This window comes from Nyctereutes procyonoides, unplaced genomic scaffold (assembly GCF_905146905.1).
Source record: "Nyctereutes procyonoides isolate TBG_1078 unplaced genomic scaffold, NYPRO_anot_genome, whole genome shotgun sequence".
NCBI lineage: Eukaryota > Metazoa > Chordata > Mammalia > Carnivora > Canidae > Nyctereutes > Nyctereutes procyonoides.
The window spans coordinates 505,793-528,019 of NW_026575119.1; the positions used below are offsets into that span (position 1 = coordinate 505,793).

The following is a 22,227-nucleotide window of genomic DNA, read 5'->3' on the forward strand; positions in this document are numbered from 1 at the left end:
GAAACCAAAGCCCTGAGAGGTGTCATCCAAGATGACACTTGTATAAAGCGACACTGCTAATTCATGACAGCTAGCCTGCTAGTCTGGGAGTCCTGATTTCCCTCAAGAAATCTTCCAATTGCCTCCCTCCCCTCATCCAGTGGGTAGAAAGTTACCAAGCACCACCGAGTAAAGAATTCAATTTTATTTCCTTATCGTCTTTACTAGGAACTGTTTCCAGCTCCCTCTTTATTCTGGGAGCTAAATTGCTGTTTACAGTAAAAATAATTATTTCAGGGGCGCCGGGCTGGCTCAGTTGGTAGAGCATACAACTCTTGACCCACGTTGGGTGTGCAGCCTACTAAAAAAAAAAATAATAATAATTACTTCAAATAAGCTAAAATATGTGTGTAAAGTTTTCTGACAAAAGAATGTGAGTTTATTTAAACATAAAATATGGTATGTCTAAAAGTTTAAGAAATGAGCATCAAAGAGCAGTTATTTTTTTTTTTTTAGTTTTATTTATTTATTCATGAGAGACACAGAAGAGACAGGCATAGAGGTGAAGTAGGCTCCCCGTGGGGAACCCGATGCGGAACTCGATCCCAGGACCCCAGGACCACTACCTGAGCCAAAGGCAGTCGCTCAGCCACTGAGCCACCCAGGTGCCCACAAAGAGCAGGTTTTAATCAAACTGAAGCATCTTTTAAGACTTACACTTGCAACTCGATACCACAGTGTATCAGCTGTAGCAGAGCTACAAACTCATAAGGACAAAGGTCACTGAAATGAAGTGGAACCAGTTTGACAGAGAGCTTGCAATCTGGTTTCAACAGTTTGATTAGTATCAGAAGAAATAAATTTGTTACACAAAGGAAGAGGGCTTTGGAATCTCTGTGGTTTAAGAAAATATATATACCCCTCTTTTCAGCTCACCATGTAAGTCAACGTGTGAACTCCCTATGGGAATAATGTGGATTGCAACAAGGAGATTGAATAGCAATACATCAGAGAATCTTCTTCATCAAAGACGGAAACAGGCAGCAAGTTGATTTATTTGTGTGGAACTAAAGGGAATCATATTTGCAGATACAGTCAAATGATCAAGAGTTCAAACATATAATCATAAGTGGTGCTTGTGAAGCCTGGAGAGGGGAGATGTATTGTCAAATCAAGAGAGAGAATATCTCTTCCCCCACCCTCAATTTCTTTAACTGTTAAAGAACTTTTGCCTTCTTTTACATATTTCCCCCAACCTAGGTAGGATTTAACGTATATTTAGATATACAAGAATCTCTTCTCTTTTATTCTGTGTGTGCACATAAACACACACACACACACACACACGAAATAGTATGTTAATCCAACAGAAAAAAAAAAACAGTAAGAAAGTTCTGCATTGCCAGAACTTTTTTGATGCTTTTTCTAAATAGCCTTATTATTTACCTACTTTTATTCTTATTAAATCTTTTACCACCTAGCATACTATGGATACTTCATTCTGATTTCACAGATCTCTCAGAATACACAAACATAGCAGCTTTACCACAATTCTGGATTTGAATTCAGTAGTCCTGACAGTTTGAGATTCTGTGATGGGACACCAGAAAAAGAAGACCGAAAAAATCCTCCTTTTAACCATTAAATTCAATTTCTTTTCTCATTTTTAAAAAAAGATCTATTCATTTTTTGAGAGAGAGAGAGAGAGAGAGAGAGAAAGCACAAGTGGGAGGGGTGCAGGGGGAGGGAGAAAGAATCTCAAGCAGACTCCTCACTGAGTGTGGAGTCCAATGTGGGGCTCAATCTCAAGATCCTAAGATCACGACCTGTGTGGAAACCAAGAGTTGCACACTTCACTGACTGTGACACTCACATGTCCCTCTTTTCTCACTTTCAAATAAAACTGGTAAGACAGCAGAAAGAACTGTTTTACTTTCTCACTGACCTCACACCCAAAAGAAAGTGAAGAATATGTTCTAAATTGCCTGAAAACAAAAGGAAGAGAAAGGCTGCACATTAGCACAAAGTGAAAAATCTGTCTCAAACTCATGAACACAGACTTTTTTTTTTGAACACAGACTTTACAAGAATATTTAAGGAACCCCCGCTTTGCTGTTGTAGACACTGTCACAGATCATGTAGTGGCCGCGTCTTCTATCTCCTATGCTGAGTGAGAACATTGGTATTTTACTGACTCACAAGGATAGGAGTGTGCTGCCTGCTGAATCACCCTCCTCACTTCCCAGGGTGCCTGAGTGTTCCAAGACACTAATAGAGGATTAAATTATGGTTGCCATGACAGCTACCTAAATGCTGTCATGATAATATCAACAGATGTAGTACAGTGTTCCCTGAAAGTTGACATCTTTTCCCCTCCCAAAACTTCAGTAATTTTAATCATCGAAGTTCTTTAATAACTATGCAAAGTTGATCTAAAGAATGAGTCAAGTCTTTTTCTTAACTGGATAGGTTAAAATATTAGGATACAACTCATCTCTTTACTAAAAATTTATTTCTCCTGGGGTGCCTGGGTAGCTCAGTTGGTTAAGCGACTGACTCTTGGTTTCTGCTCAGATCATGATCTCAGGGTCCTGGGACTGAGCCCTGAATGGGGCTCTGTGCTCAGTGGGGAGTCTGCTTGAGATTCTCTGTCCCTCCCCCTACTCACTCCTCCCCTCCCCCTCCCCCCGTGCATGCTCGCATGCGCGCGCGTGCGCGCGCACACACACAATGTCAATAAATACATATTTAAGGATAAAATATATTCCTCCTATAGTGAATGGTGATTGACAGATGATGTTGCCTATTTTATTTTTATAAATGGAAATGGATGTCAAAGTAGGCATAAAAACAAAGCTTTATCAATTTTCTTAAAGCCTAGAAACTGAAATTTACAAAAACAAATTCGAATACCTTAAGCATTAGCCAGCGTCTTATGGTAATGGGCTGTTTTTTATGGGTGTCAGCGTTTTATGCAAAGTATATCTTGTAAGAACCTACTCGTGGAGGGTTTGTGTTTGGTAGGCGGATGTTCTCTCCTTTTTACCTCTGTTCCAATGATTAGAACCATCAATGAGAACAGAGAAGCAGGGGCAGAGGTTCCTATTTTTATTTTAAAGATCTTACTTTTTGGGAGGTTTATAATATCTTTTAGGATTACTGTGAAGCCCCAGTTACTAGGAGCACTTAGAGTCATTAAAATGAACATCAGAAAAAGTTCAATGACCTTGAGGGTTCTTGAAATGCCTTTACTAATTATTTTCAAAACTAGGCTTGAGGCATGTGCTGCTGCTTTTTATAGAGTTTCTCTCCTTTCATTTCATCTGCCCTCAGGGTGTTGTTTTTTTTTTTTTTCTGAAGTGTTCTTTGGAATCCTTTTAATTTCAGTGGCACAAAAATTATCAAAATTATCACAAGCTAAACTGCTCCTGATCAGAAATATGGTAAATAAAACCCCAGGAAGGGACCTATCAGGAAAAGGTCCACTTAAATGACTTTAGTGGAAGCAAATTTAATGATGGGACTATTCACAGAGGCGTGGGTAAGGTTAAGGAAGCAACAAGAGGGCGGTGAGGCACTCAGAGATTAGTACAGTCAGGAGTGGTTCTTACCATGGTGACCTCTAGGTGCAAGAGGAAAGACCAGTTAATGTTTCAAGTGCCTGGAGAGAGCAGGAACTGTGAGATAAGAGCTACCTACAGTGAGCCACATTCATGGAGGTGAGCAGCTACCTTACCACCAGAACCTTGGCAAGACAGGGGAATTGGGGGGAATACACAAATACACACCAGATCTTTCTCTCTTTCCATTTCTGTCTTCTGTCAAAAGCCAACAGGGCAAGGGGCCCTGGTTTGGATATACTTCCAAGGGATTGGCTTCCAGGGCATAAAGCAGGACAGAGAATGGAGAATGAATCTGGAGATGGTGTTTGGATATGGAGAAAAACCAGCTTATTGTGTTATACATACGCACTGTGGTAATACATACTGCGAACAATGCAAAGTTCACATGCTTACCTGAAAGTAGCATAGGCCCCTTTCGTAGATGGCTTTTAAGATGTCGAGGAAAGTTCCCTCTATCCCTACACTCTGAAGAGTTTTGATCAGGAATGGATGCTGTACTTTGTCAAATGCTTTCTCTGCATCTAATGAGAGGATCATGTGGTTCTTGGTTTTCTCTTGCTGATAAGCCCACAGCAAATATCATTCTCAATGGGGAAGCACTGGGAGCCTTTCCCGTAAGATCAGGAACAAGACAGGGATGTCCACTCTCACCACTGCTCTTCAACATAGTACTGGAAGTCCTAGCCTCAGCAATCAGACAACAAAAAGACATTAAAGGCATTCAATTTGGCAAAAAAAGAAGTCAAACTCTCCCTCTTGGCCAATGACATGATACTCTACATAGAAAACCCAAAAGCCCCCACCCCAAGATTGCTAGAACTCATACAGCAATTTGGTAGCGTGGCAGGATACAAAATCAATGCCCAGAAATCAATGGCATTTCTATACACTAACAATGAGAGTGAAGAAAGAGAAATTAAGGAGTCCATCCCATTTACAATTGCACCCAAAAGCATAAGATACCTAGGAATAAACCTAACCAAAGAGGTAAAGAATCTATACCCTAAAAACTACAGAACACTTCTGAAAGAAATTGAGGAAGACACAAAGAGATGGAAAAATATTCCATGCTCATGGATTGGCAGAATTAATATTGTGAAAATGTCAATGTTACCCAGGGCAATTTACACGTTTAATGCAATCCCTATCAAAATACCATGGACTTTCTTCAGAGAGTTAGAACAAATTATTTTAAGATTTGTGTGGAATCAGAAAAGACCCCGAACAGCCAGGGGAGTTTTAAAAAAGAAAACCATAGCTGGGTGCATCACAATGCCAGATTTCAGGTTGTACTACAAAGCTGTGTTCATCAAGACAGTGTGGTACTGGCACAAAAACAGACACATAGACCAATGGAACAGAATAGAGAACCCAGAAGTGGACCCTGAACTTTATGGTCAACTTATATTCGACAAAGGAGGAAAGACTATCCACTGGAAGAAAGACAGTCTCTTCAATAAATGGTGCCGGGAAAATTGGACATCCACATGCAGAAGAATGAAACTAGACCACTCTCTTGCACCAGACACAAAGATAAACTCAAAATGGATGAAAGATCTAAATGTGAGACAAGATTCCATCAAAATCCTAGAGGAGAACACAGGCAACACCCTTTTTGAACTTGGCCACAGTAACTTCTTGCAAGATACATCCACGAAGGCAAAAGAAACAAAAGCAAAAATGAACTATTGGGACTTCATCAAGATAAGAAGCTTTTGCACAGCAAAGGATACAGTCAACAAAACTCAAAGACAACCTACAGAATGGGAGAAGATATTTGCAAATGACGTATCAGATAAAGGGCTAGTATCCAAGATCTATAAAGAACTTATTAAACTCAACAGCAAAGAAACAAACAATCCAATCATGAAATGGGCAAAAGACATGAAGAGAAATCTCACAGAGGAAGACATAGACATGGCCAACACGCACATGAGAAAATGCTCTGAATCACTTGCCATCAGGGAAATACAAATCAAAACCGCAATGAGATACCACCTGACACCAGTCAGAATGGGGAAAATTAACAAGGAAGGAAACCACAAATGTTGGAGAGGATGCAGAGTAAAGGGAACCCTCTTACACTGTTGGTGGGAATGTGAACTGGTGCAGCCACTCTGGAAAACTGTGTGGAGGTTCCTCAAAGAGTTAAAAATAGTCCTTCCCTACAACCCAGCAATTGCACTGTTGGGGATTTACCCCAGAGATTCAGATGCAATGAAACGCCGGGACACCTGCACCCCGATGTTTCTAGCAGCAATGTCCACAATAGCCAAACTGTGGAAGGAGCCTCGGTGCCCATCGAAAGATGAATGGATAAAGAAGATGTGGTCTATGTATACAATGGAATATTCCTCAGCCATTAGAAATGACAAACACCCACCATTTGCTTCAATGTGGATGGAACTGGAGGGTATTATGCTGAGTGAAATGAGTCAATCGGAGAAGGACAAACATTATATGGTCTCATTCATTTGGGGAATATAAATAATAGTGAAAGGGAATATAAGGAAAGGGAGAAGAAATGGGTAGGAAATATCAGAAAGGGAGACAGAACATGGAAGACTCCTAACTCTGGGAAATGAACTAGGGGTGGTGGAAGGGGAGGAGGGCAGGGGGTGGGGGTGAGTGGGTGACGGGCACTGAGGGGGACACTTGATGGGATGAGCACTGGGTGTTATTCTGTATGTTGGTAAATTGAACACCAATAAAAAATTAATTTATAAAAAAAAAAAAGTAGCATAGGCCCCTACTACCATGGAGGTGGAGGATTCACCCAGCATCCTTAGGAAAACGGGATTATGATGGTTGGTTCCATCTTGCACATATATTTAGAAAATCTCACAAACTCAAGTTTGTATTTGAGGTTAGGGCTACTATCAGTTTTATTTGAAAATAGAAGAGAGATTATTCTCGCTCTGCTCCCAGAATATTTGTGGTGGGCTTAACTTCCAACTGCCCTCTGTAGGCATCCTTTACTAATTGCTGTCTTCCACATCTCCTTCCCCACTCCTCTGGGTCCTCCATCATCTCCCAAATAAACTTCCTGCACTTTAATCCTTGCCTCAAGGTCAGCTTCTCGAGGAACCCAAACTAAGAAAGAAGTATATTTTCTTGTTTAAATATTTATTTATTTATTTATTTATTTATTTATTTATTTATTTATTTATTTGAGAGAGACAGAGAGAGAATGAATGAATGAGGGAAGAAACAGAGATAAGGGAGAATCCCAAGCAGACTCCATGCTGAGCACAGAGCTTGAACTGGGCTCAATCTCACAACCCTGAGATCATGACCCGAACTGAAACTAAGGGTTGGTTTAGGGGCCTGTGTTTTACCCAGGCTCCCCAGAAACAAGTCTTATTTCATCCTCTGCCTGTGTAATTCTGTAAAGGTCTATCTTCCACTACTTTATAACAAATTACTCTTTCACAAAGAGTTGACAAAACTCCACAGAACTTCAACTTTATTATTGGCCGAACATCTACCAAATGCCAGGTTTGGGGTAGGTGCTTTTATCTTATTTACTCCTCCTGCCCAATCACACGGATTTTAGTATTGCGATTTGTGTGTTTTATCTTCTGTACCAAATTATATAAATGTACATAAAGTTTTACCTACAAATTTACTTATTGCCAGATAATTGTCAGAACCACTAGCACAATACTGACTAGGAGTGGTGAAAGCAGATATCTTTGCCTTGTTCCCAGAGTTAGGGAAGCACCTTCATTTTTAAATCAAGAAATATTACTTCAATCTTAACTGTGTTTACATTGAAACATTATACTACCGCTTACCTGTGACAAATACCAAATGTTTTTCATGCAGTATAAACAGACTTAAATAATGAGTTATTGATCATTGATTTTTTTGAAATTTAGGGTCATTTCTTAGTGCCTATATCTGAGTTACACATAAACCTTAAATGAGTTTATATTTAATTTAAAGGCTATAAGCAGATCAAGTTAAAAAATATTTTTAATTATTGATCGGTTGATTACATAGTTTAAGTTTTAAAGCCAGTTACTAATTTTCTGGTGTTAAGCAGCCTTGGTTATAAAATTTTGGAAAAATTTCCAGGTGGCAATTCACCCTTTAGTCCTAATTATTTATGCTTGCATTTGTCTTTAACAAGAGTTTAAAAACACTGATTATGTAAGTTTACATTGTGAAAACTGAGATTTCACAAGAAAATATTTACAAAGCCCTTAAAATTTGTAAGGAGATGGTATTATGTAAGTTTGAATGCTACTGTAGTCTATGATAATACTTCACTTTGAAATTTCTGGAAGTTAGCCTACAAGTGAATAAAATAAAATGCTGAAACATAGGCAAAATGATTTCCAGGGCATCTGGGTAACCTGTGGAAAATATGAGGCATGATATTACAAAGTGGGAGAGTTAACAGATACACATGGAAACACATGCCTTCAGTGTTTTTTTCCAAATGTATTTTTCTTAACCTTAATTAGAAGATGAACAAAGGGTCCAGGAAATTCTAAATTTATTACTTAAATCAAAGGATCCAACTCATTAAAGCATGTTCAAGTCAGGCTCTACTTCAGGAAACATAAAGTACTTTTTGAAAATTTACATATTTTTGACATGGTGTACACCAAGCTTCAAACTAAGTGTAGGACCTGGATTTTAAATTATTTCAGAAAGGAATAGTGATTGTTCAATCAGAACTTAATGAAAATAACTGAATTTTTAAGAAGTTTACCTGATGTATGTACTGGTTTACCTGATATACTTATTCTGGTCAGGTAAACTTTGATAAAACAGGTAAAGCCTAAATGTTTTAAAAACAAAATAAAAATACCAGGAAAAAAATCTTAAATATTTTAACTTTTTGAATAGATAAATAACTCTCATGGTTTGCATATCAAAAAGTTTAGATACTGATACAGTGAAGGGTCTTTCCCATGCCTTCCATCCACAGATTTCTTATGCCTCAACAGTTAGGTTGTCCTAGCTTAATGCATTTACAAGCCAATGCATTAATTATTCTGCACCATTTTCCTGCTTTTCTATTTAACAAAAAATTTTGGAGATTGTAATATTAAAACATAAAGATCTCTGTGTTCTTTTGTTCTTTTGTTACCTTTGAATGTATAGATTTATCATAATTTAACTAGTGGTCCTGATGATGGATATTTAGGTTATTCTCAATCATTTGCTATTCTCATCAATACTGTAAGAAATACCTTATCATTTCTCATATGTGGAAATACATCTGCGGGATAAATCCCTAGAAGTGAATTGGAGTTCAGAATATGTATGCATTTGTAATTTTGATAGGTACTGCCAAATTCCTATTTCTCTAGAGCCTAGCCAAAGCGGGAATGCCAGACATAATTTTTTATGCCTTTTCATTAAGAAGTACACAATGAAAAGTGTGCTACCTATTAAAGAATTAGAAAGCAGGGCATATCCAGCAATTTACAGAGTATGTCTTCATTCAAAAAATACATTCACCAGAAATTTATTGTGCTTTTAGGCGCTTTGGATACACATACATACATATATACACACAAATCAAATTCAAATCTCTGCCTTTGTGGAGCTTACATTTGAAATCTACATTTTGGAACTCTATGCTACCTCATTAGAAGCCAGTTAAATGTCAATATCCTGAAAATGATCTGTTGAGATCCTGAGCACAGGCGCCAGACATATGCTACTGGTGTTATTTAAAAACTAACTAGAGGCAGTGTTGCAAATGATTTCATAGCTCTCCATCAGGTCCTTTTCAAACAACACACTTGGGTGAGAGCTCTTTTTATCTGACTCCATCTGCTGTTGGTAGTGATCAACATACTGTGAGCATTGTGGTATCATCTGAGATTATGTTGTGAAATCGGAAGTAGCATTACAGGCAGATCAGCAAGTATACGCAAACTGTTCAGTTCTCTCTCTTGCTGAAACCTAGGGTGCTCAGTTCAGGTTTGGGGAGTAGTGAAGACAAAGTTATCAGTACATTCCCATCAGGGCACAGTTTACTTCACAGTCCTTCCTTGTTTTGGTTCTAGAAAGAGATCACGAGGAAAATAGTTTCGGAAGCATACATCAGCAATACTCCATATGCTGAACAAGGGTATAAGCAAAGGGAACACGTTAGAAACTGAGGGAGTCAGAAAAAAAACCATTAGTGCCAAGGAAAGGGTGGTAGCAAGTGCAGTGATAGAGACAGTATGGTCTCCGGCTTTTTTTTTTTTTTTTCCTTTATTTTTTAAAGCATCTTTTCTTTCTAAAACGGAAATATTTTAAAATTTTAGCCCCGTCCCCATTAGAAGGAATTCATTTAATAAGAAGGTGGAAAACTACAGCTCTTAAAATCTTGCCAATATCCCAGTGGGTTCTTCGTCGCCATTATTTTTATTTTGTATTTTTTAATCTTTTATTTTGTTAAAGATTCTTATTTATTCATGAAACACAGAGAGAGGCAGGGACATAGGTGGAGAGAGAAGCAGGCTCCTTGCAGGAGCTGGATGCAGGACTCAATCCCAGGACCTGGGGATCACGACCTGAGCCAAAGGCAGATGCTCAATCACTGAGCCACCCAGGTGTCCCTCTTTGCAGCCTTTAAAGAACAATTGGTAGTTCAGTTTATGAGAAGGACGCCACACACAATGGCACCTTTACGTACGAGGTATAGAAAAGGGCCAATGTCGGGTGCCTCGGTTACTCAGCGGTTGGACATCTGCCTTCCGCTCAGAATGGTATTTCATTCAGAAATCAGTCACCCACTGAATAACTACTGAATGATTTCTTATGACCTGATACGTATCAGTTTTCCTCGCAGTCATTACATTTAGAAGAGGAGCCTTTTAGATTTCCTCGACACACTCCTTTGACAGCTGAAGTCTAGAGAGGACAATGGCAGAAGCTGGGGGTCTTCCTGATTCCCAGTCCGGTCCAACTGCCGCCATCGGACCGCCAGGAAAACCTTGAATGCCTCTGACTTCTGGATTCTGTGCTGCCAGAGTGCAAACGCTGCACACTGTGATGACTTTGGCCAGTGACACCGTGGCCCTGGGGCTTCCACAGAGCAGGCCCAGCGGACAGCCTCATGAGTAGTGACGCTGTGTGGGAGCGGCCTGATGCTGCAGCGGCCGCTCGGGGTCCCTGAGAGCGCACAGCGGGTGCAGCAATGTGCCCGGCCGGCCCGGCTCAGGACAGCTCCGCTCGGACCCAGGCGGTGGACTCCGAGTCTCCAGAGTTCCGTTCCGGGCCCCTGAGGTGGCACGTGGCACTTTTCCCGAGTGACTCCGCGGGGTTTCGGGGCCGTGAACGGCTGACCTCGGCCTGGCAGCGGCTCCCGGCAGGCCCGAGGGCCGAGAGAGGGAGGGCAGGGCCCCCCGCCCGCTCTTTGCCGCGCTCTGTTCCTGCCACCCTACTGCGCGGCGCGGTCCCTTTCGTCCTTCTCTCGTTTCCTCCCGAGCGTTCGCTCTCGGCGCTTCCCACTCCATGTTTACCCGGCGCCGAGGCCCAGCCGGCGGGCGCCAACCGCGCCAGCCCGACTCCCCCACCCGGTGGCCCCGCCTCCTCCCGACCCTCCTCCGCCAGGTCGCCTCGCGCCCGCCCAGGCCGTCACGTGAGCGCCGCCCCGCCCCCTTCCGTCACGTGAGCCCCGCCCCGCCCCCTCCGTCACGTGAGCCCCAGCCCCGCCCCGCCCCCGCGCCGGCGCGCTCCGACGTGCCCTGGAACTTACCCTCCCTGGGAGAGGCGCCTGCGGGGACTGCCCGCCGCGGCCGCCGCGGTGTGAGCGCCCTTGAAGCTCGCTGCGGCGTCGCGCGGACTCCGTGTGAGGACGGGGGGAGCCGCATCCTGCGCCGCCGCCGTGCTCTCGGTAAGGTAGCTGGACGCGGATGCCCGCGGCCCGAGGGCAGGTCGCTGAGGTGCTGCACAAAGGCGTCCGCGGCTGGGGCTGTGCCCGCCGAGGGCGTCGGGTTAGGGGGAGCTGTGTGCGGGAGGCGTCGGCGCCGCAGGGGGCGCGAGGTGCGGCCGGAGCGGCGCGGGAGGGTCCGGGTCGGGGTCGGGGTCGGGGTCGGGGGAAGGGGGCCGTTGCCAGTGCGTTGGCTGACTTGGGCGATCGGCTTTAAAGGGCTGGAAGTTGTGGCTCTTCTGCCCCCCGGGTTTCCTGACTTCCTGTGTGAGGGCAGCGGCCGCCCGCCCCGCCCCTAGGAAGGAGGGCGCCGGGCTGTGTGTGTGGTGTGTGTCTGTGTGCGCAGGCTGGTGCCGCCCTCCGTCCTCGCCTGCTGCAGCTGCGTGTGCCCGCTCTCCAAGTGCAAACCTGCGCCCCCCCCCCCGGGGGGCCCACCTGGGGCCTCTGCTCAAGCATTGCTGACCTGCGGCTGGCGCTTTCCTCTGCACTCCACAGAGCTGCCCCGCCCCTGAGAATGGACACTTGCTACTCTAGCTCTCCTAGGAGCAATCTTTTCCAAGTCCTTGAATTAAAAATATATATATACTTTTTACAAGCTTGCTGGCCGCCTCGCATTTCAACGTAGTTGATTTGATTGTCTTCCAAGAAGGGCTGTCCTTTGCGTGTTGCATCTTAAGTTACTGCAGACCCTCCGAGAAGAAATGTCCGCAGGGTCATCATAACTGAAAAACGGCCCTCACTTTCAGAGGCTTGTGATGTTTTCCTCTGACTGCAGCAGCAGCTTTAAATGCCTTTGCGGAGGTGAAAGCAAAACGTGTAAAAGCATACCTTTAGGAAAGTTCTAATGTCATTTCAAGCTGAGTGTTTGGATTTGCTTTATGGTTAATTATGGCACACGAGAGCAGATTTTACTGAGCGTTTATGTCCATTGTGTACATCCCCAAAGGGAGGGAAATGTGAAGGGGAAGGAGCAGCAAGTGAGGAGTCGCTCAGCTTCTGGTTCAGATTGTGCCACCACTTCCGAAGGAAGACTCCGTGTTAGATGGAAGGTTGTTTAAAAGTATCTGGCCCCTAGGCATGCCGGTTTCTGAAAAGTTGGGAAACCGCTGGCTTAGAGCTGTTACTTATTCGTCCACCTTCGTGTTTCTTACCTGATCTCTAGGAAGGTGTGTTAACAGAATGGGTCATCTTTCTGTACTTTCTCTTCTCTCTGAGTAGACGTTCTGGCTGCTGGTGCTGGTAATTTCTCTTTTCTGTTTTGAAATGCCATGAAAATGGCATTCAGAATAGTGACTTGGGAACCCAGAGCAGTGCCTAAAAGCAGATCTGAAGACTTAACCCTGAGCCATGCACCCTGAAGAGCCAGACACCCTGGACACAGATGTGTGACCCATGGTTGCATGTAGCTTTCTGCTTTGGAGGTTCTTGCATGGGGAAAAAAAAAAAAAAAAAAAAACCTAAGTGTGATGAAACAGATTGTGTGTGCGTGTATGTGTATGCCCGGTATTTGTTCGTACTTTATCAGCCATAAAACTTGGAAAAGGTCGTTAATTCATTGATTCTTAATATAATGCCGTTTGTAAAGATTAGCTATCCATATATAGTATCTTTAGATTTTTTTTTTTTACTTACTATGCCAGTTGTGAGACACAAGTGAAAACATGTACTATAAATGCTGTAGAAAAACAGCTTGTTATTTGTAGTTAATAATGTGGTTTTTCATTTCATTAATTAGAAAGTATCTTGGGTGCTTTTTAAGAAATAGGTGAGTAGACAGTGGGCTTTACAAATTTAAGTTCTTGAAGTTGTGCAGTTGACATTCCTGAGAATAAAAGGGTAATAAAAAATTTAAATTGCCTGAAATAAAACTGTATATAATGATGTGTAAAATCCTTAAGCTGTAGTACTAGTATTTTGCTTACCTGAGAAAATTGGTACTAAGAAAAGGTAACGAGGTGAATCTGCCCAAAATAAGCATTACAGTTTTCAAATAGAAAAGGGAAATTAAACTTTTATTTTCTTATATTTAACATTTTTAGTTTTAATTGCAAATATGCACTGTTTTGTGGAATGAATCAGACATGAAAAAGTATGATGGTATCATATAGTATGGTTGTATTTCAAATCATGCCTTTCAAATGATCCTTTTGAGGAACCCATTGGGCCACTATCTTTTGTGGTTTTTCTTTTCTTCGGCTAACTGGTCTAATTATGCCACATCCTCAGTTGTGAATGGTTTTGCTGTGATTCAGCCTTTTTCCTATTACTTTTATTGACTTCAATATACTGCAGTTTCAGTTTGCAGTTGATTAGCTTTTTATTGGAACCAAACTGCCAAATGCTGACGTATCTAAGTATCCCTCCCTTGTTGATAATTAGTGCTTCTTAAACTTTAATGTGCATGGGAATCACCAGAACTTCTCATAAGCCCCCAGATGGATGATACCCTTGTTGCTCTACTGCCCAGACTGCAAACTACTGCCGTCCAATAGATAATGCAAGCCACCTGTATAACCTTATTTTGTTTTTATTTAATCTCTACACACAACATAAGTCTCAAACTCAACCCCGAGATCAAGAGTTGCATGCTTCTCTGAGCCAGAGAGTCTGATGCCTCTCACCTGTGTAATTTTAAAGCTTTTTCTCTCATGATAAAAAGTAAAAAATGGTGGGATGCCTTGGTGGCTCAGTGGTTGAGCATCTGCCTTTGGCTCAGGGTGTGATCTCGGGTTCCTTGGATCGAGTCCCACATCGGGCTTCCTGCATGGAGCCTGCTTCTCTCTCTCTATGTCTTTCATGCATAAATAAATAAATTCTTTAAAAAAAGTAAAAAATGGGGAAGAAAACCCCACGTGAAATAAATTTTATTATCTCATCATGTAATCAACATGATTCTTTTATTTAGACTAAGTCTTCAAATCCTATGTGTATTTTACATATACAGGACATCTCAATTTAGATTAGCCAGACTTAAAATGCTCAGTAGCCACATTTGGCTAGTGGCTGTTGTATTGAACATCACTTCTGGAGTCTAGAATCTAGACCAGTGCTATTCTAAGTGTATTTTTAGGTTAACCCTATGGGAGTTTGTTAGAAATGCAGATTTTGGGGCTCCACTTCATACGACTCTCATTAGGAATGTCTGGGTTTCAGTAACTTGTGTTTTAAAAGTTACAGGATATGACTACAAACGTATTTGTGGTATTCTAGATGGGATCCTAGAACAGAAGAAGGCCATTATAAGATAACTAAGGAAATCTGACTAGAGCATGGATGTTATCGTTTAAGTATTAGTATCGGTTCATTGAATATGACATGTATCATACTAACGTAAGATGTTAATGGTAGGAGAAACTGTATACGGGTATATGAGAACTCTGAACTATCTTTGCAATAATTCTGTAAATCTAGAACTCATCTGAAAAAAAATTTTTAAAGAAGCTCTCCACGTGATTCCACTGCAGTGATCTAGATCTATCAGTGTGGGGGGAATGATATTTGGTGCTTTGAAATTATGTTATTAGGACTTTTAAAAAACAGTTTTATTGGGGTATAATTACTAATCCGACCTACACCGTTGGACCTTGGATGGGTACAATGGTGGCTAGGTTTAGGTTTGATAGAGTAAAAAACAAGAGCTAAAATCTGTAAAGCATTGTACCAAGTGCTTTACACTTATCTGATTCTCTCGATATGTGGTATCTACTATTAATATAAGCCTAAGCCCCATCTCACAAGTGGGAGAAAACAAGGTTCAGAGAAGTTAAAGGACTTGTCTTAGATCACATAGCTAGGAAGAGGCAGGGGCAAGGATGTTTGAGGGGGGACCAATTTTATAAGCCATTAGTTACTTGTCAGTATTTTTCTACTCACAACTTTTTATTTTTATTTATTTATTTTAAAGATTTTATTTGTTTATTCATGAGAGACAGAGAGAGAGAGAGAGAGAGAGAGAGAGTCAGAGACACAGGCTCCATGCAAGGAGCCCAATGCAGGACTTGATCCTGGGACTCCAGGATCAAGCCCTAGGCCAAAGGCAGGTGCCAAACTGCGGAGCCACCCAGGGATCCCCACAACTTTTTTTTTTTTTTTTTAAAGATTTATTTATTTTAGGAGGGGAGGGAGCAAGCACATGCAGTGGGAAAGGGCAAAGGGAAAGAGAGTCTGAAGCTGACTCAGCTGAGTATGAGCTTGATCTCACAACCCTGAAATCAGGACCTGAGTTGAAACCAAGAGTTAGACAATTAGCTTGATGGCGCCACTGAGGGGCCTCTGCAACATTGGGTTTTTTTGAGTAAGCGGCTTATTGTGGATACTCTGGATCATGCCTTACAGTTCATAGAGTACTTTTTCTCTTTTCATTCTCACAAGACTCTTGAGATTTGTATTGTTTGTTTTTACCAGGTAGTTAAAGTGCTCAGAGTCTGAGCACCAAAAAATGGCAAATCCTAGATTTAAATTTCAGGCCTCTAACCCTGAGTTCTGGGCTCTTTTGCCACAGAGGAATTTAGAATACATTTTGCAGTTAGAGTGTTATCTTTAAGAGTTTGCCAAAAATTACCAGTAGTTTGCTATATATTACTGTTTTTGTCTTAAAAAATTAGTTTTATTGAGTTTTAATATGTATACACTAATATACAGTAACTCAACAATACAGAGGAGTGAACTACAGATGCATACAACATGGATGAACCTCAAAAGCATTGTTCTAAGTGAAACAAGCCAGATACAGAAAGATCATACAGTATGATTTGTGGGTACTTTTTTTTTTATCACCACTTTGCTCCCTTTAGTAAGCAGTGTTTAATGTGATGCTCTGTATCATGCTTTATAATTTACTAAGTACTTTTTTTCACATTTTATATCCATTCTCACAAAGATCTCTTTAAAAAAGATTAGTATAAATGACATGCAATGCTACATTAGTTTCAGGTGTACAACATAGTATTTCAACCTTCTCTGTATCTTGTAACTGTGCTCACAAGTGTAGCTACCATCTGTCACCATACAACACTATTGCAAGATCATTGATTATATTTCCTATGCTGTGCCTTTTATTCCCATGACCTCTTTATTCTGTAACTGGAAGCATGTATTTCCACCAGTCTCCATCCATTTTGCCCATCCCCCTCCATTCCCCCCTCCAGCCTTTTCCCAGGATCCCTTAAGATTTATATTCTTTCCTGTTTTACAGATGGATGTACAGTTAGTTGAGGCTTTCAGTAGACAGGCCTTTGAGTTGTTTCCAGTTTCTGGCAGTTATGAATAAAGCTGTTATGTATGTTCATGTAAGCCCTTTGCATGGACTTACACTTCTGTTTTTCTTGGATAAATACCTAGAAGTATTGAAAAGCAATGGCTAGATCATATGGTAAATGTATGCTTAACTTTATAAGAAATTGCCAAAATGTTTCCCAAAGTGGCTTTACCATTCTGCAGTCCTACCAGCAGTGAATGAGAATTCCAGTTGCTGGTATCCTTACCATATGTAGTATCCTTTATATATATTTAAAGCCATTCTGGGGATACCTGGGTGGCTCAGCGGTTTGGCCCCTGCCTTTGGCCCAGGGCGTGATCCTGGAGTGCCGGGATCAAGTCGGGCTCCTGGGGCATGGAGCCTGCTTCTCCCTCTGCCTGTGTCTCTGCCTCTCTCTATGTCTATCATGAATAAATAAATAAATCTTAAAAAAAAATAAAGCCATTCTGGTATGTGTCAGGGGAGTGATATTTGGTGCTTTGAATTTACATTATTAGGATTTTTTAAAAACAGTTTTATTGGGGTATAATTACTGTGTAATAAACTGCGTATGTTTTAAATGTTTAATTTGATGACTTTTGACATACATATATACTGGCGAGACTAACACCATTATAAGGAACATATCTAACCCTTTCCCCCCATTTCCTTGAACCCAAGAGTAATTCATTACCTTGTTTTCTGGTCAATATTTTTCTGGCACTATAGATTTATTTGCATCTAGAATTGTATGTAGATGGAATCATATAGTATGCACTTTCTTGTCTGGATTTTTTTTTTTTTCGCTCAACAAAATTATTGTGAGATTTATCCAGTTTGTTGTATTAGTAGCTAATTCCTTTTTGTTGCTGAGTAATATGCCATTGTGTGGATATACCACATTTATTTTATCCATTCACCTCTCGGTGGAAATTTGGAGTGTTTCTGATTTGGGGCTATTAGAAATAAAGTTGATGTGAACTTTTCACCTACAGGTCTTTGGTTACATGCTTTTGTTTCTCTTGGGTAAATACCTAGGGATAGATTTCCTGGGTCCTAAGGTAGATATGTATTTAAATTTTTAAGAACCTGTCAAATTTTTTCCAAAACCATTTTCCCATTTTACATGGCCACCAGCAGTGTGTGAGAATTCTGATTGCTCCACATTCTAGAAAACCGTGGTGTATGGTCAGTCTTTTATTTTAGTCTATTCTAGTGGATGTGCAGTATTCTTGGCTTTAATTTGCATTTCCCTAGTAACTAAAGATGTTGGGCATCTTCTCTTGGGCAATCTGTAGATCTTTGGATAAGTGTCTATATTTTTTGCCCATTTCTTTTTTTTTTCTTTTGCCCATATCTTATTGGTTTGTCTTATTGACTTGTACAGTCCCCTATATATTTAAATGTGAGTCTTGTTGGAGATAAGTTTGTGTCTATATTCATGAGGGATGTAGGTCTTTTTCCTCATAGTTTTTCCTATGATGTCTCTCTGGTTTGGGTATGAGGGTAATGCTGATGTGTTAGAATGAATTGGGATGTTTTTCCTCTGTTTCAATTCTCTTCAAAAGGTTTGTGTTGAATTGGTATTATCTTCCTTATATTTTTAGTAACATTCTCTAGTGAAGCCATCTGGACCAGGACTTTGTGGGAAGTTTTTTGTTATTTATTTTTTAAGATTTTATTTATTAGAGGGAGCACACAAGCTGGGGTGGGGGTGGGGCAGAGGGAGATGGATAGGCAGACACCCTGCTGAGTAGGGAGCCTGCTGATGTTGAGGGGCCGCATCCCAAGACCTCCCCAGACCATGACCTGAATGGAAGGCAAATGCCTAAGCAACTGAGCCACTCAGTTGTAAAGAGTTTTAAAGACAGCAATTTATTTAATATAATGTAGGGCTATTTAAGTTATCCATTTCATGTGGAGAAAGGGGAACCCTCTTGCACTGTTGGTGGGAATGTGAACTGGTACAGCCACTGTGGAAAACTGTGTGGAGGTTCCTCAAAGAGTTAAAAATAGATCTGCCCTATGACCCAGCAATTGCACTGCTGGGGATTTACCCCAAAGATACAGATGCAGTGAAATGCCGGGACACCTGTACCCCGATGTTTCTAGCAGCAATGTCCACAATAGCCAAACTGTGAAAGGAGCCTCGGTGTCCATGGAAAGATGAATGGATAAAGAGGCTGTGGTCTATGTATCCAATGGAATATTACTCAGCCATTAGAAACGACAGATACCCACCATTTGCTTCAACGTGGATGGAACTGGAGGGAATTATTATGCTGAGTGAAATAAGTCAATCAGCGAAGGACAAACATTATATGGTCTCATTCATTTGGGGAATATGAAAAATAGTGAAAGGGAATAAAGGGGACAGAATAAAAAATGAGTGGGAAATATCAGAAAGGGAGATAGAACATGAGAGACTCCTAACTCTGGGAAATGAACAAGGGGTGGTAGAAAGGGAGGTGGGGGGGTGACTGGGTGATGGACTGAGGGGGGGCACTTGATGGGATGAGCACTGGGTGTTATGCTATATGTTGGCAAATTGAACTCCAATAAAAAATAAATAAATAAATAAAATAAAAAATTATCCGTTTCTTAAGCTTTGGTAATTTGTCTTTCAGGAAATTTGGTTCATCTAAATTGTTGGTTTTACTGGCTTAAAGTTCGTAATATTTTCTTATCTCCCTTTGATGTCTTTAGATCTGTAGTTATGTCTCCTGTCTCATTCCTGATGTTGGTAATTTGTGTTTTTTTTCCCTTTTATTCTGGATCAGTTTGACTAGAGGGTTATCAGTACTATTGATCTTTAAGAACCAGCTTCTGATTTCATCTAACTTTTTTTATTGATTCCTTCTCTGCTCTTTATCATGTCCTTTCTTATGCTTACTTGAGATTTAATCTCTTCATCTAGTTTCTTAGAGTGGAAGTGTACATCATTGATTTGAGACCTTTTTTAATTTATTTTATTTTATTTTTTAAAGATTTTATTTATTCATGAGAGAGAGACAGAGAGAGAGAGAAAGAGAGAGAGAATGGGGCAGAGACACAGGCTGAAGGAGAAGCAGGTCCATGCAGGGAGCCTGACATGGGACTTGATCCTGGGTCTCTAGGATCAGGCCCTCCTCTGCCTGGGGAGGCGGCGCTGAGCCACCCCAGCTGCCCTGAGACCTTTCTTTTTTAATATGGGTATTTAGTGCCATAAATTTTCCCTGAGCACTATTATAATCGCATCCCATAAATTTTGAGATGTCATGTTTTCATTTTTATTTCAGTTCAGATTTCCTCTTTGATATCTTCCTTCAAGTTATTTAGAAGTGTTTAGATCGCAACAAATTTGTGGGTTTTAAGCTATGTTTTTGTTAAATTTATAACTTAATTCAGTTGTTAGAGAATATACTTGGTGTGATACCAATCCTTTTAAATTTATTAATATTTGTTTCATGGCCCAGAATACAGTCTGCAGAAAATATATGTTTATAGGAAACTACTGAACTGGCTGTCCTGTTTTTAGCATTTCCGTTAGCACTGTATTAAGTATTACAGTTGTTGGTATCAATACTTTATATTGTCTTTGTTTTTTAAAAATAATTTTATTTATTTATTTTTTAAAGATTTTGTTTATTCATGAGACACACACACACACAGAGAGAGAGAGAGAGAGAGAGAGAGAGAGAGAGGCAGAGACCCAGGCAGAGGGAGAAGCAAGCTCCATGCAGGGAGCCTGACGTGGGACTCTCTCCTGGGTCTCCAGGATCATGCCCTGGGCTGAAGGTGGCGCTAAACCACTGAGCCACCCGGGCTGCCCAAAAATAACTTTCTTGTAAGGATGCCTGGGTGGCTCAGTGGTTAAGCATCTGCCTTTGGCTCAGGGCATGATCCCGGTCTGGTTATTGAGTCCCACATCAAGCTTCCTGTGAGGAGCCTGCTTCTCCCTCTGCCTGTGTCTCTGCCCCTCTCTCTGTGTCTCTCATGAATAAATAAATAAAATCTTTAAAAAAAATAACTTTATTGTGGTTGGTGTGTGATATCTTGTTTTGATTTAATTTGCATTATTGAATTTCAATGTTTTGTAATATATAATTTAAATTTGAATAAAAATTAAGAATCACGGTATGTTTTCTTTTGCAGTAAAGGACAAAAAACCCTCAGGGATTGGTGGTGGTAGTAGTAGTTCATCATTCATGTGCTACATAAGTGCTACTTTTCAGTTTTCTAAAAGTTTGAATGTTTGTCTTTTAAAAGTTACTTTGAAAGAGGATCTGTAAAAGCTATGTGAGGATTTTAATGACTTGTGGTTTTGGGGTACACAGGTATAAGGTGATTTAAATCGTAGTCTGCAGTGTCTGTTGTAGGAATATTTATACACACAATAGCATTGTATGTAGCACATTTAGTTTAGGCATTTATTTATGGACATTTGGTTTGCTTCCACCTTTTGACTATTGTGATTGTGAACTGCTGCTATGAACGTGGATGTACATATACTAAGTCGCTGCTTTCACTTCTTTTGGATGTATACCCAGAAGTGGAATTGCTAGGTGTTTTGAAAAACCATTGTACCATTTATCTCAGTGGCTGCACCGTTTGGCATTCCTACCAGCAATGCACAAGAATGGCAGTTTCTCCACATCCTCACCAACACTTGTCATTTGGGGGTTTTGGGGGTCATTTTTTATTTTGTTTTGTTCTTTACAATAGCCATCCTGTTAGGTATGAAGAGCTATCATTGTAGTTTTGATTTGCATTTCCCTAATGATAATGATGTTGAGCATTTTTCACAAATGTGTGCTTTTGGCCATCTGTGTATCATCTTTGGAAAAAAGTCTATTCAGGTCCTTTGCCTGCAGGGGCTCTTATCACAATGTTAATGAGGAGTAGGTTGACATCATTTAAGCATTAAAAAGAATAGTTCTCCATAAATGCAGTGTGTAAAAGTAAAGAATTTAAAAAAGTGCGTTTATTTAAATTACTCAAATGTGCATCAGCATAATGTAAGATTAAGATATTTTAAAATGAATATAAAATATGCAGGATATCACTTTTAATTTGAGTTACAGTTTAAGAAGACCATTGTTAAATAATATGCATTTAAATCTATTCTTTAAAATCTAGAGGGGGAAGGGTGAGTATGATACTACAATATTCCGTGGGTTTATCTTGTATATTTTCTGCACCAGTCCTTGGATCATCCATTTCTTCAAAGATCCTTGGTTCCTTTATTCGAAGAATGGTATTAGAAACTGTATCTGGGTGCTAGGTATACTTGCTACTGCTAGGCTGTCATTTTTACTGACAGCAAAGAAATATGTATGTGTATACTGAGCAATATAAGATGTATATATGTAATATTTCTTTATGAAATCACCTTTAGGTATTTCTGTAGTAAGTTAAAAATGAGTGCATATTGATGTCTCCAAATCTAATCCATGGATCATTCTAATCTTTCTACATGATTATAGATTTCCACTCAATCATTGAGAAACCTGGCTCCCAAC

At 40.5% G+C, this 22,227-nt stretch overlaps 1 protein-coding gene across 7 annotated transcripts in view; it reads left to right on the plus strand.

Annotated features, from left to right (window-relative positions):
- Positions 1–11,295: 11,295 nt before the first annotated feature.
- Positions 11,296–22,227, plus strand: part of ARHGAP12 (Rho GTPase activating protein 12) — a 123,246-nt gene continuing 112,314 nt past the window's right edge. For all 7 annotated transcript variants that reach the window (XM_055334497.1, XM_055334496.1, XM_055334498.1 and 4 more), the window contains exon 1: positions 11,296–11,454. The gene's annotated coding sequence lies outside the window, so the exon portion shown is untranslated. The remainder of the gene's footprint in view (positions 11,455–22,227) is intronic.